This window comes from Megalopta genalis, chromosome 1 (assembly GCF_051020955.1).
Source record: "Megalopta genalis isolate 19385.01 chromosome 1, iyMegGena1_principal, whole genome shotgun sequence".
In the NCBI taxonomy this organism is placed as follows: Eukaryota; Metazoa; Arthropoda; class Insecta; order Hymenoptera; family Halictidae; genus Megalopta; species Megalopta genalis.
In genome coordinates, this window is record NC_135013.1 from 2,782,253 (window position 1) to 2,794,507 (window position 12,255).

General features: G+C 55.0%; 1 protein-coding gene across 5 annotated transcripts in view; it reads left to right on the forward strand.

Annotated features, from left to right (window-relative positions):
- The window catches only part of LOC117223580 (serine/threonine-protein phosphatase 4 regulatory subunit 1), a 331,703-nt gene that overhangs the window by 127,827 nt on the left and 191,621 nt on the right, over positions 1 to 12,255 (forward strand). Inside the window, exon 1 of one of the 5 annotated variants that reach the window (XM_076518957.1) lies at positions 7,185 to 10,029. The exons of the other annotated variants lie outside the window; for them this stretch is intronic. The gene's annotated coding sequence lies outside the window, so the exon portion shown is untranslated. Of the gene's footprint in view, positions 1 to 7,184; positions 10,030 to 12,255 lie in introns of those variants that run through there. 5 annotated transcript variants of the gene reach the window in all.

The window sequence follows — 12,255 nt, forward strand, 5'->3', positions numbered from 1 at the left end:
AAACATTTATGAAACGACGAGTGTCTGTCGCGCGGCAAAATATTAGGTCTAGTAATAATCAGTGTCGTTTCTTAGCGTTCGTTTAGAATCCTGCTTGCCGCTAACTTCATCGACATAACCTACAAACGCGCGATACGTACGAAAAGTGTGAAGCGTAATTAACAAGCTTTGCTGCAAAATGTTCGCGTTCGAACTGTTTTACTTCGCGAAACTAGGGTTAAAGGATGGCGGATGAAGAGCATATTCGGCATTGCACGCTTTACGAGTACACGTGAATAGCATACGCACAACCTGCGTATTCTCCAGACATTGCCCCGACCGATTATCATTCGTTTCGTTCCTCGCAAAATTTTCTCCTCGGAAAACAATTTCAATAACGAAGAGCGCCTCGAAAACGCCTTGACCGAATTTTTTCAATCAAAATCACAAGAATTTTACAACAGAGGGATTAAGATGCTACCTGAGCGTTGGGCGCAAATAGTTGAAAACAACGGCGGCTATATCGTTGATTAAATTGTTTCGTTTTGTTTCAATAAATTAGTTTTAAAAATGTATTGGAGAACGACATTAACCCTTTGCACTCGAAGCTATTTCAACTGTAAATCTAGAATAATTTTTCTGGCTTATAGTATTTTTACTTTATGCGACAAAGTGCATTTTATGCATATGAAATTGACTCTTGTGACTCACGCAACAGTTACGCCCCTAACAATGATATAAATTTAAATGTTGTTAATATAAAAATTATCTTAGAACCTGATATAATAAATTTTAATTGTGCCTCAGAGTCACCACTCGAGTGCAAAGGGTTAATTATTACTAGACCGATATTTCCAGAGAGAGAGAGAGAGAGAGAGAGAAACGCGTCTGAAAAATCGAAATACAGTTTCAGTGGATCGATCGAAGATTCGAGCGTTCGACGAGAGCTTAGCAGACAAATTGGCTTTAAAGACGCGCGGAAATTGGGGCATCTGCCCTCTGTGAAACGTACACGGAACGCGCGAGTGCAACGTACGAGCAACGTAAAACTTTGGAGGTTGTGTAACAACGCGAGCCAACGACTCGGACGAAAGGCGGTTCCGACGATTATTTCCGAATGCCGGGTTATCGAGCGTCAGTTTGAACGCGACGGCGGCTCGTTAAAGGGGACGAAGTATCGCGAGACAATCTCCGGAGATTATTATACCGGGCGCTAAGCGAATCTTCGGGCGGAATCCAGTTGAATGAGAAGGCTGTCGGGTTGATCCGTGCCGACGAGTTCTTCAAAGTCCCTCTTTGCGTCGTCGTCGTCGCCGTCGTCGTCGTCGGCGTAACTCGCGGTAAGTTGGTCCGCCGGCTGGCTTAATTGCTAATTAATTCTAATTGATAATTCCCTCGATAGTGTTAGCCCGGGAAGTAATCTCAAAGCATGTTTACGCGAAAGTTCCGGCGCGCAATCGTCCCGTCTCGCCTCGCCTCGCCCCTTCCCCCACTCACTCGCGCCTCGTCCCTCGCTCTCCCCTCCCCTCCACTCGCCGCGTCGCCCGCCGCCTTCCCGAGCCTCGTCAGCGCCGCCGAGGCCTCTCCGCTGTGCCGCCCCCCCCTCCGCGTACGCGTCTCGATTTTCTTTGAGCGTTGATTTTTGCCACGGGAAAATTAACGGCTCGAAGGTTCCGCCGTGCCGCGTACAAGGCTACAATGAAACGGGAAGGAAGTACGCACGCATACCTTCGATCCCCGGACACCCGGTGCGGGCTCGTTAAAAGGAGCCACGCTAATCGCGCGATCGGATCGTCCCGCCGCGTTGAACGCGTCTCCCACGTACTCACCTTTATATTTTCCCCCTCTCCCCCGGGTTTCGATGCCGGTTCGACGTTCAATCGTGTAATGGACTTAAAATTGCTGTACGTCACGCGAGCATCTCGTTCCCGGCGAGGCTCGCCGCGAGCGAAAGAAATATAAGACGGGAGCGACGCGAAAGTCGCGCCGGCGGACATCCTCGAATATCAAACGGGTCTTCCTAGTGTGCTTCAACGAATCGACCGTGCACTTACAGAAATTGAATGATAAGTCGTGATCGATCGTTAAGAATCGGTCGACGATCGTTGCTGCAACAATTTCGATGAAGATGAATGGAATCGTTTTTCTTAGTTAATTTCATGTAAACCGTTGTTACAAGCAGAGAAAAAAACTTTGTGTATAGGGTGTCCCGAAAATGTCTCGCAATCTGGAAATGGGAGGTTCCTGAAGTCATTTAAAGCAACTTTTTCCTTTGCGACAATTTTCTATGAGGCTTCGTTTACGAGTTATTAACGAAAAACACTGACCAATAAGAGGCGAGCTCGGCTGGCGCGCGACGGGCCAGCCAACGAGCGCACGGAGCCCAGTTCCGCTCATTGGCTCGGCCGTCTCACGCAAAATGATCTCGCCTCTGATTGGTCACTGTTTTTCGTTTTTGTATAACTCGTAAACGAATCCACGGACTGCATTTTCGTTAAGGAAAAAGTTGCTTCAAATCACCTCAGGAATCCCCTACTTTCGGATTGCGAGACATTTTTGGGACCCCCTGTATATATATATCCAATAAATAAAATCATAAATACAATAGAATAATAAATTACATAATAAATTATGCGATTTGGGGGGGGGGGGGTCCGGTCCGAGTTTAGAAGCAAAGCTTCAAAGAAAACCGTGCTTTTTCCGCGTGGCGTATTATCAGGCCCGTTTCGAAGGCAAAAACATCTTCCACGGAAACCGTCGAGAGAATCGTTTCGAGCCGGCAAATCCTGTTCCCTGGTGAGCCACTGCGCCGGCTATCGCGAAGAAAAGCAGCATCGCAATAGTTCACCCGATGACAATAACAACGCCGCGAAGCAAATATTTGCGCACGAGCGCGGTCCGCGTTGGAATCGCGGAACGAGGAAGAGTTCCATCGAATGTTTACGAGTTGCAAACATCCCATCGGTTCGTGGATCGCGGGGTCGATAGTCGTGTGTCGATGAATTTGCTGAAAGATCCGGCGTCAGCGACGGGTTCGTCCCGCCCGAAGAATCCGTCGGACCCGGAGGCCCCACCTCCTCGTCGACGCGGCGCGATTCCGGCTGGGCCGATCGCCACGAGGACGCGTGACGTGCTCGAACACGTGAGGAGGCTGCGTCGGGAAACGTCACGGCGTCACGTGACCGCCGCGACCTACGTAGAAGCGACGGGCGACGGGGAGTGGGGGACTCGGGACGGCGACGGTGGAAACGCGGCGGCGGGAAAGCAATAACGCGATAGAACAGAGGCTTTTCGCCGAATCGGGACGTCAGCGGTTATCGGCGCGCGTCATCGGTGGTTGCCAGGCCCCGCGATCGGCGGCGGGACGACGGGGCGTGCACCGTCGTCGTGTAGCCGTCGTCGCCGCCGCGTTCCCCGGATAAATCAATATGCCGGTGGAAATTATTCCACGATACGGGGAACCGTCGGGTCGCCGGTTTGTTCGCGCTCGGTCGATTCAAAGGTTTCGCCGAGACGGAACGTCGACGCGTGTTCCGCTAATGAAATCGATCGTCGTGAATGAAATGCTGCATCGCCGCTACGTCAACCGCCACGTGACTGCCATGTGTGCGTCCGTGTGACCCGCCCGAGGTCGTTCCTCGACGACCGCGCGGAACGATAACAAAACGTTCGACGACTTTTCGTTCGCGCGTCAGTCATCGGCCAATGTTCGTCCGCCTCGTTGCTCTTTTCGGCGGTTCGGCCCGTCACGGCGATCCGATACACCTACTACTAGTGCATGTCGGTCGCGTACGGCAGTCAACGCTGTTTCGCAACAGTGCCGCGAGATACGCGTGTCTCGCTCGCTCGCTCGGATTCGGCGGTCGTTCGGCGCGCGTCGGTTCATTCCGCCGATAGGTTCGCGGCGGTTCCCGAAACGATTCCATCGAGATCGGCCGTGACACGGTTATTGGCTAGTGGGCTGCGGATGTTGTCGCAAGTGTAACGACATCTAGGATCGATCGGAGGAAGAGAAGGAGGAGGAGGAGGAGAGGGGGCGGGCGGCGTTACAGCCTCCGTTCCGGAAATCGAATGGTGATTAATAACGGTCGCGTAACCGACAGGCTCGCGTCGGAAGGGAACCACGTTGAAACGGTAACGGTCGCGTCGTCGCACGAGATGCTCTCTGGAATTCGTCCCGCGGTGTTGCGCGTCGTCCGGCGTAGGAAAAGCTCGCGCGAAGTCGCACGTTCTCACGGGTGCCCAGACCCACAGAGGCCACGAACAAATCTAATTGGTTACGAGAGCGTGTTGGTTACGGCTCATTCTAGAAAAGCCGAGTGCTCGAGTGAAGTGTGTACGTGTGTGCGCGCGTGCATGTGGCGCAGCGGCGGTGTTGCGCGCGCGGGCAAACCGACGGCGACGACGGCGAGCCATCTCTCGCATACCTACGCACACGCCGAATGGAACGGAATGGAACGGGACGGGACGAGACGGAAAACGATTCGTCGCGCGCAATCGTATCGTTCGCTATCTCCGCCGTGCGCGTCCTCGCGTCGCGTCGTGTCGTGTCGTGTCGTGTCGCGACGCGTCGAGACGCTCGGATTATAAGGAATGTCGACGGAACAGTGCTATTTCTGCCGCGCCGTCTCTATTCCGTAACAATCAGGGACGTATAGGAGCCGCGAAGGCGTGCGTTTTCTCCGACGACGGTGCCCCCCCCCCCTTGTCCTTCCATAAAGAAGATATCTAGCACGCTCTATCCGAGAGAGCCTCTCGGAGAGCTCGGGAACCGTGTCGTTGTACATAAAGTTCGTGCTACTTTTAGAACGGTCGTGTGCTATTCTTTGCCGCTTATTGTCCCTAATTGAGCCGCGACAATTCATCATTCCCCCGGCGCGCGGCGGAGCGGAGCCCCGCGTATTTCGGTAAGATGACCCATTTGTCGCCGCCCCGTAAACCCATCAACCATGCCCGTCCCAGAAATTTGTTCGTCCTGTCCGCGGCGCGGCGCGACACGGGCAACGATCGTTCTACGTTTCGTTTTGTTTCGTTTCGTTTCGCAGCCGATGGGGAACCGATGGGAAACCGATGGGAGGCTCGGTAAGGTATTTGCGTTGCCCATGTTTCACCGGCGAGTCGTTCGAAATCGCGGGAACGTGGCGTACAGAGACGTCGATCCCCCCCCCCCTCCCAAGATTTGCCGAAATTCTCTCGAACGACTCGACGTTAAATTCGCTGAAGTTTCAGGCGCCGGACGACCGAAACTTTCCGCGCTAGTTAACCTTTTAGGTACGGCTGAATTGTGCGCGAGGCTATTTTCCTGGACGGCAGAGTCTGATATGTACTGTAGTACTGAGTCTGATACTGTAAATATAACCGTCTGTACAGGGTGTCCCAAAAATGTCTCGCAATCCGAAAGTGGTGGGTTCTTCAGGTCATTCGAAGCAACTTTTTCCTTTACAAAAATTTCCTCCGAGACACCGTTAACGAGTTATTAACGAAAAACAGTGGCCAATGAGAGGCGAGCTCGGCTGGCGCGAGGCGACTGGGCTTCATGCGCTGGCTGGCTGGGCCGCCTCGCGTTGCCGTACTCGATTCTTATTGGTCACTGTTTTTCGTTAATAATCCGTTAACGGTGCCTCGGAGAACATTTTTGTAAAGGAAGAAGTTGTTTCAAATGATCCGAGGAACCCGCCACTTTCGGATTGCGAGACATTTTTGGGACACCCTGTATATTGTTAACACTGTTACAAATCGATGTGAAGACAAAATATGTGTGAAACAATGCATATGTAGATAATTATTTAATTCAAACGGTGAGCGAGTGAGCTACTAGAGTGAGCCACTATAGAGGCGCGTTGTGCCTAAGAGGTTAATTTGACGAGATACGAAACGGATCGCGGGAGTTTGGGAAGTGTCGGAGGAGGCGGCCGAGCGGTAAATTTTCTGCGATTCGCGGTGAAACGACCGCGCGCGGCACGAGGAGGTTGCTCTCGCTGCGGAAACGAGGGCCATGCGTAACATCGTTAACAGTACCGAACGCAATAGGAAACACGATTTTCCGCATAGCGCGGGATACGTTGCACCCGCGCGCGTCCGTTCCACGATGAGCCGGCCCGCGCGCTCCCCCGGCGACCGCGGCCAACGGAATCCGTGCGAAATCGAAATCCCGCGCGGTTCCCTGACGGGCATCGGCGGCTCGGCACGCGCGCGCGCGCGCAAACCGCGAGCGTCCGCGATAACAAGCAAGGCCCGCGGAACCCGAAGGAAGCGTCTCTCCGCGCATTTTTCAAGCGACGGAACGACGCGACACACCGGCGTACTACGACGCACATGCTCGGCTCACGTGACGGGTCGCCGAGTCGCTAGAATCCCGGCGACCTGTGTGCCACATAATTTTCCGTGCACACACGTCGCGGAGGCCAGCGTTGTTGCGTCGCGTTACGCTGCTCCACCCTGCGCGCTCGCGCGTTCGTGTGCGCGTATGCGTGTGCGTGCGTGCCGCGGCTTTTATCGCGCACGCACACACTGGGACGAGCCGGTACAGCGCCACCCCGAATACCGGATGTGACGACACTCGCGCACTTGGCCCGACGCACTCTTGAGATGTCTCCCCTCCCCCCTCGCCGATCTGTCCGTCTCCGTCGCCCTCGGTCCGTTCCTCCCTTCGCCCGTCCTCGGCGTTCCCCGAGCGCCTGCCTCCTCTCGACCCCCCTCCCCCTCCCACCGCCAGTCCCTATCCGACGTACGGCTCGGTACGCGAGAGAGCCCCTGCTCTCCCCTGCTGCCCCCACCGCCGACCGCTCCGGCCCTCCCCTCCTCGCGGGGCGCTATTTACCCTCGCAGTTCCGGCGACTGCCGCTCGGCGGCGCGGCCGGCTCTTTCGCATCGCATCTCCTCGGTTTCGAGTCTCTGTGCTCGACCGCTCGGTGTTCCCCGTCCCGTCGTCGTTCACGGCGTCCGACTCGCGCCACCGCGCACAGTCCCACGCGGATCTTCGCGCGAGCATCTGCCGCGAGTGTCACCGCGAATAATCGTGTCGCGTCCGTTTTCTTTTGCTCCGCTTTTCGCGGGACATGCCGGCGTACGACGAGCGTCGACGAGCAAGTCTCGTTCCGTCGACGAGAGGACGACGAGGTTCGCGCCGTTACGCGCGAGATCGTGTCCCGCATTCGTCCGCCGCGTGTGTAACGCGCGCGCGCGTCCACGCGATCCGTCGGGTCGGGTCGGGTCGGTTACGGGATGCCGCCACCGCGCGCTCGTGTGTTTGTGTGTGTTGCCACCGAGCACGCCGCGAGAGAGAGAGAGAGAGAGAGGAACGGTGAGGCGAGGGGGTAGACGACCGACAGACAGACGGAGAAAGGAAATAACACACTCGCGCGGCCATTTTAACTGCGCCGTACGCTAACCCGGGCCACCCAGTGTGTAGCGCGAGAGACGTCGCGCTCTCTCTCCTCGCACGGCTTAAACTGCGTCTCTCGCGTGCGCAGAAGCAAAGCGCGCACGCGACTCGGTCATGTTTTCTCACGAACGAACGGGCGCGCGAGCCCGCGCCCGCGCCCGCTACCAGCGAACCAGCGCGCGTGTATTACGCATACTTTCACGTTGCCCACATTAGGACCGTTTGTCATCGAGCGGCAGAGTTTCGCCGCGATTCTCGCGGGGAACCGACGCGACAGTGACACGCGAGAACGAGAGAAGCGACGCTGGTGCCAACCGTCGCTGCGAAACGCGCGCACCGCCGCCGCCGACGCGCCAGAAATGCGATTACACGACGTTTCGAGAGAATCGTCGAAAAATATACGGAGGCCTATTGGAAAGGGAAATGCTACATTGGCGAAGGAACGAGCTACCAAACACTACGCTGACGCGTACTGTCTAGACACTGGCTCACGCTGAAACTGTTGCGTCGAATTGATACGGCGCTTCCGCGGTGTTCGTAACGAAGAAGTTCGACGGCGGGTCACCCCGTGACAACCTAACCTGTAGCCAAGTAGGATGGGAAGGCGACGAAGAAAACGATTGGAAGTGCGTGAAAGCTACGCGAATGGAACGCGCGCGTCGAGGTCGGTGTCGTCGTAAACGGACTAATTGAACGATGACGACGAGCGTGGTGTGGCACTCTAGGTGGTCTCTCGCGGAGTTAAAAGTAACCACGGCCACACCGTGTCCGCGCGCTCGCGCGCGCTGAGGGAAAGTAGGAGAATCGAAAACGTAAGTCGTACGTATTGGAAAGTGGTTGAAGACGCTCGAAGTGGGAACAAGGAAAGTTCGACGTCCGAGGGCAGAGCGGTGGGACGCGAAGAGGAAGAGAAGTTATCGCGCTCGCGCGCGCGCGCGCGCCCGCGACATAGGTACGAATGAAGAGTCGGCCGCGTGACTCGGAATCTGCGCAGTAAATCGCGTTCACGTGAACGCGCCGCCGAGAACGAGCGCGCTCGTCACGAGGAGAGGAAAGCTTTCGAACGCCGATCAACGTTTAACGGTTACAACATGCCGCGCGGCGTATGTAACTGCTTTTGCCGGGTTGCACGCCGGACTCGTTTATCCGGAACGCGACGATCGGTCGGTCCGCCGGCCGCCGCTTCTGCTCCCTAGTTCCGTTCGTGTTTCAGCGTTCGGCTATCGGCCGAGCACGAAGCCCCTTCTGCGAAAGACGTGGGCGACGCGCTCGCGCTTACGTAATACCCCCCCGATAAGACGGATAACGGCGTTGCGCCTTCGCCTTCGAGCCACCTAAGCGGCGCCTCTATTTTCAAACGCGCGAGCAAAACCGTCGCAGTCCCGATATCCCGGCACGCCCGAACGTTTTTCCGCATCGATGAAAATGTCACCGACCGACCGTCCACCCGGCCAGACTGCTACGACAACAACCTCGATTGGACGGGGCGAGGGGACCTTGCGGTGCACATGGCGCGCCGGTAACGTCGGAAGCTTCCATTCATCTGGGATCTGCGAAATCCGTGCGCGGACGTTGCTCGTTACCGCAATCAGAAATTCTTCTTTCGCTTGCGACCGAGGACACACCGTGGAAAACAATGCCTCTAAGAATCTCGGAAAACGTGTTCTACGATGCCTCGAACGCCGACAGATTTATCATCGCGCGCAACGAGGGAACCGGCGGAGCTTCTCCGAGAACCATCTGGTTCGGAGCGATTCGTCCGAGTACCGAGAATTTCTCTCGGCATCTCTCGAGGACACCGGCAATTTCGAAGTCGTTACGGAAACGGATTTCCAAAGGATTGGAACGCGGGAGCGTTCGCGACGGAGGTTGTCACGGCGGACCAAGAGGGGGCCACGTGGTGGTGCTCGGCGTGCCAAAAGTCCGGCGACGCGGCCTCCGCAGCATGATAACGTTCTCGAAGCGACGGTGAACGTGACTCATCGGCCGACTATGCGAAACTGAATCAGCCCGCGCGATATTAAAATCGTGCAACGTTTTGCAATTCACCGGCACGGCGTCGCCTCGTTTCGCCTAGTTCGGCGGCGGCGGCGGCGGCGGCCCTGCGACGGATCATCCGTGTCCCCGTATCCGTTTCCATCTGAATTGGAGATGTCTCGCGTCAAAGGGGTCGCGCGCGCGTGTGTGTGTGGTCCAGGCCCGCGCGCGTCCCGTTGAAAATTCTTTTTCGCGGTGACACCGGCCGTCGATCGGCGGCGCGGTACGCATACATCGAGAAGTTCGCTCCGCGGTGGCTAAAAGAGAGGGGCGAGACGCTCGCCAGTGGTGGGGGCCGCACTTCGCATGGTGGACGGCCAAGATGGCGGCTCGGGTTAGAGACACGTGAGAATCGCGTTGGCGCATTACGACCCTGGAAAATAGTCGCGGCGGCACGTGTAGCCGCGCACAATAATATCTCTCGCGTTCGTATCCGATCTGCCGAGGCTCGGGGACGTCGACGACGACGGGCATCATCTTCGAACCCGTTTCTTCCGTTATCGTTTCCGTTCGAATTCCGTGCATCCTGCGACGGATGGATTCTCGCCGTTCGGACGACACGATGTGCGCGCGTCATTCTACCAGCTCGAATCTATTGGGAATTCTTACGGCGACTTCATTCGTACAAGGTAAGACGATAACCAGACATTTTTATCGCGTTCTATCCGACACGCACTTTTTGACTCGGAACTAATTTAATCGTCGAATTTGATCGACGCCCGAGTACTTTACAGATACTTTAATCGTACAATGATTTGGCATATTTTTCGTTCGTCGAGCCGATTTTCTCGTTGACATTCTCTCTCTCTCTCTCTCTCTCTCTCTCTCTCTCTTTCTCTCTCTCTCTGTCCAAGCTTTTCGGATCCGAATATCAGCTCTCGAGTTGTCGCGACAAACGGGTCTCTTGTTTTAATAAATTCGCGAGTAAATTCGCAATTGTCCAAAACACGTACGCTAAATCCACCGTGTCGAAACGACCGGTGTCAGCATTTTCGTTGCAATACTGTCGTAATTGAAGAGGCTCTTTCGCAGGGAATTATTGGAGAATTTTCTTCATTCAAGAATCTACGTAACCTCGATCTTTTCACGCTTATGAAGCAACACGCGTCGGAGATCGCTTTCGGTCTTCGATAAGATTAGCGTTAAGAACAACAGTTTCTTGCCTCGGAAACGTTCACGTTAGTTGCCCCATCGGCGTCGTCGGAGCGGTTGCCAATGCTCGAACCAACGAAATCGGCGACCAGTGACAGAACACGCTTTTTTACGCGCCTCTCGACATAATCGCAAGATCGTCTCGCGCTCGCGTTCGTCGGCCAACGTCGCGCTATCCTTCGACGCGTTCTCGCGGCTCGTTCGAAAAGCTGTTTAGTTATGCTGCCGGCGCACCGGTACGCAGCGTGGAAAAGAGTGCGTAGCTGGTTAGCGAAGCGGCAACGCGTTTCCCGATTCTGCTTCTTATATGCAAAAGCTCGCGGAATGGCCGGCACCGGCACCGGCAATTACCGGTTTACTACTCGCCGGTTCCGTTCGAATTATTTGCATTTTCCTGTAATTAGAGCCCTCGAATCCCGGCTGGAAGGCGAGCGGCGTTCGCGCGCCAGGAGGACGCGGCTACGGAAGCACGCGTCCCGCAGGACGCCGCCATTGTCGCAGCACGTTTCCCTCGCGGAAAACCGTTCGGTTAGCATATTCGACGCGCGCTCGCGTAGGTCGCGAGACGGTTAGGCTCGAAGACGAGCGACCGGAGCCGGTTTCTCGCCGCTTTCATGCGGACGTATCGGCTCTTTTCTTCGATCGCGGAACAAAATTACGAAAGTTCGTTACGACGGGGTTAGAAAGAGAGAGAGAGAGAGAGAGAGAGCTGCTCTCCTGGTGTATTCACGCGGCGACCCGGTCGCGAACCAGTCGGCCCTTTCGAGACGACTAGCACAGCTGCTTTATCGGTCGAAGGAGATCATCGGGTGCGCGCAACTGCTCGCGCTGATTTTCATTTCAATGCTAGGCGAGGGCTGCTTCCTCGGGGCGCGTCTCCTCGTCGCGGAGAGAGAGAGAGAGTGAGAGAGAGAACCTCGTCGACGGAAAGTTAAACACATGTACGCATATGCCGGTCGTCGGCTCCAGCCCGCGAGACCTGTCTGTGCGTGCTTTTCAACGAATCGGGGACCACTTTTTTTTCTCTCTCTCTCCCCATTCTTTTCTTTGTCGGTTGCCCGCTCGCTCGCTCGCGTTTAAGGGGTTCGATGGCTCGCGACGGGCCACGGAGAGACATAGATATCAGGAAATTTCAAACGAGTTTACACGGACCGTTCATCCAAAACGCTGATTCTCTGTTACCGTTATTAACGCTCGGACGGCCGGGTCCGTTTTGACTCGGATCGTAGACGTTACCATTTGACTATCGAATTTCTGGCAACTAGTTTAATTATATAGGAATTCTGTAGGATCGCTCGGATCTGTGGATAAATTGACTTGTTTAAAGCGAGTACTTAACGGACGGCCGGCTGGCCGGCTCTCGGGTCCGTTTTAACCCGGATCGTAAACATTACTAATTTGACTATCTAATTTCTGACAAATAATTTAATAAATATAGAAATTCTATAGGATCGCCTCGGATCTGTAGATGAATTAACTTGTTTAAAGCGAGTATTTAAACAAATATATTGACAAGCATGGATAAATGAAAATTATACACGATCTCCAACGTGATCGGTTTTGTACTTTGTCATCGTTTCAGTGTTAACGTTGGCTTCTTGTTCTTTGCATATCAGGGTCTCCCAAAATTATGGTATTTCCGGGAAATTAGAGATTACCGAGGTCATTCGAAGCAACTTTTCCCTTTACAAAAATTTTCTGCG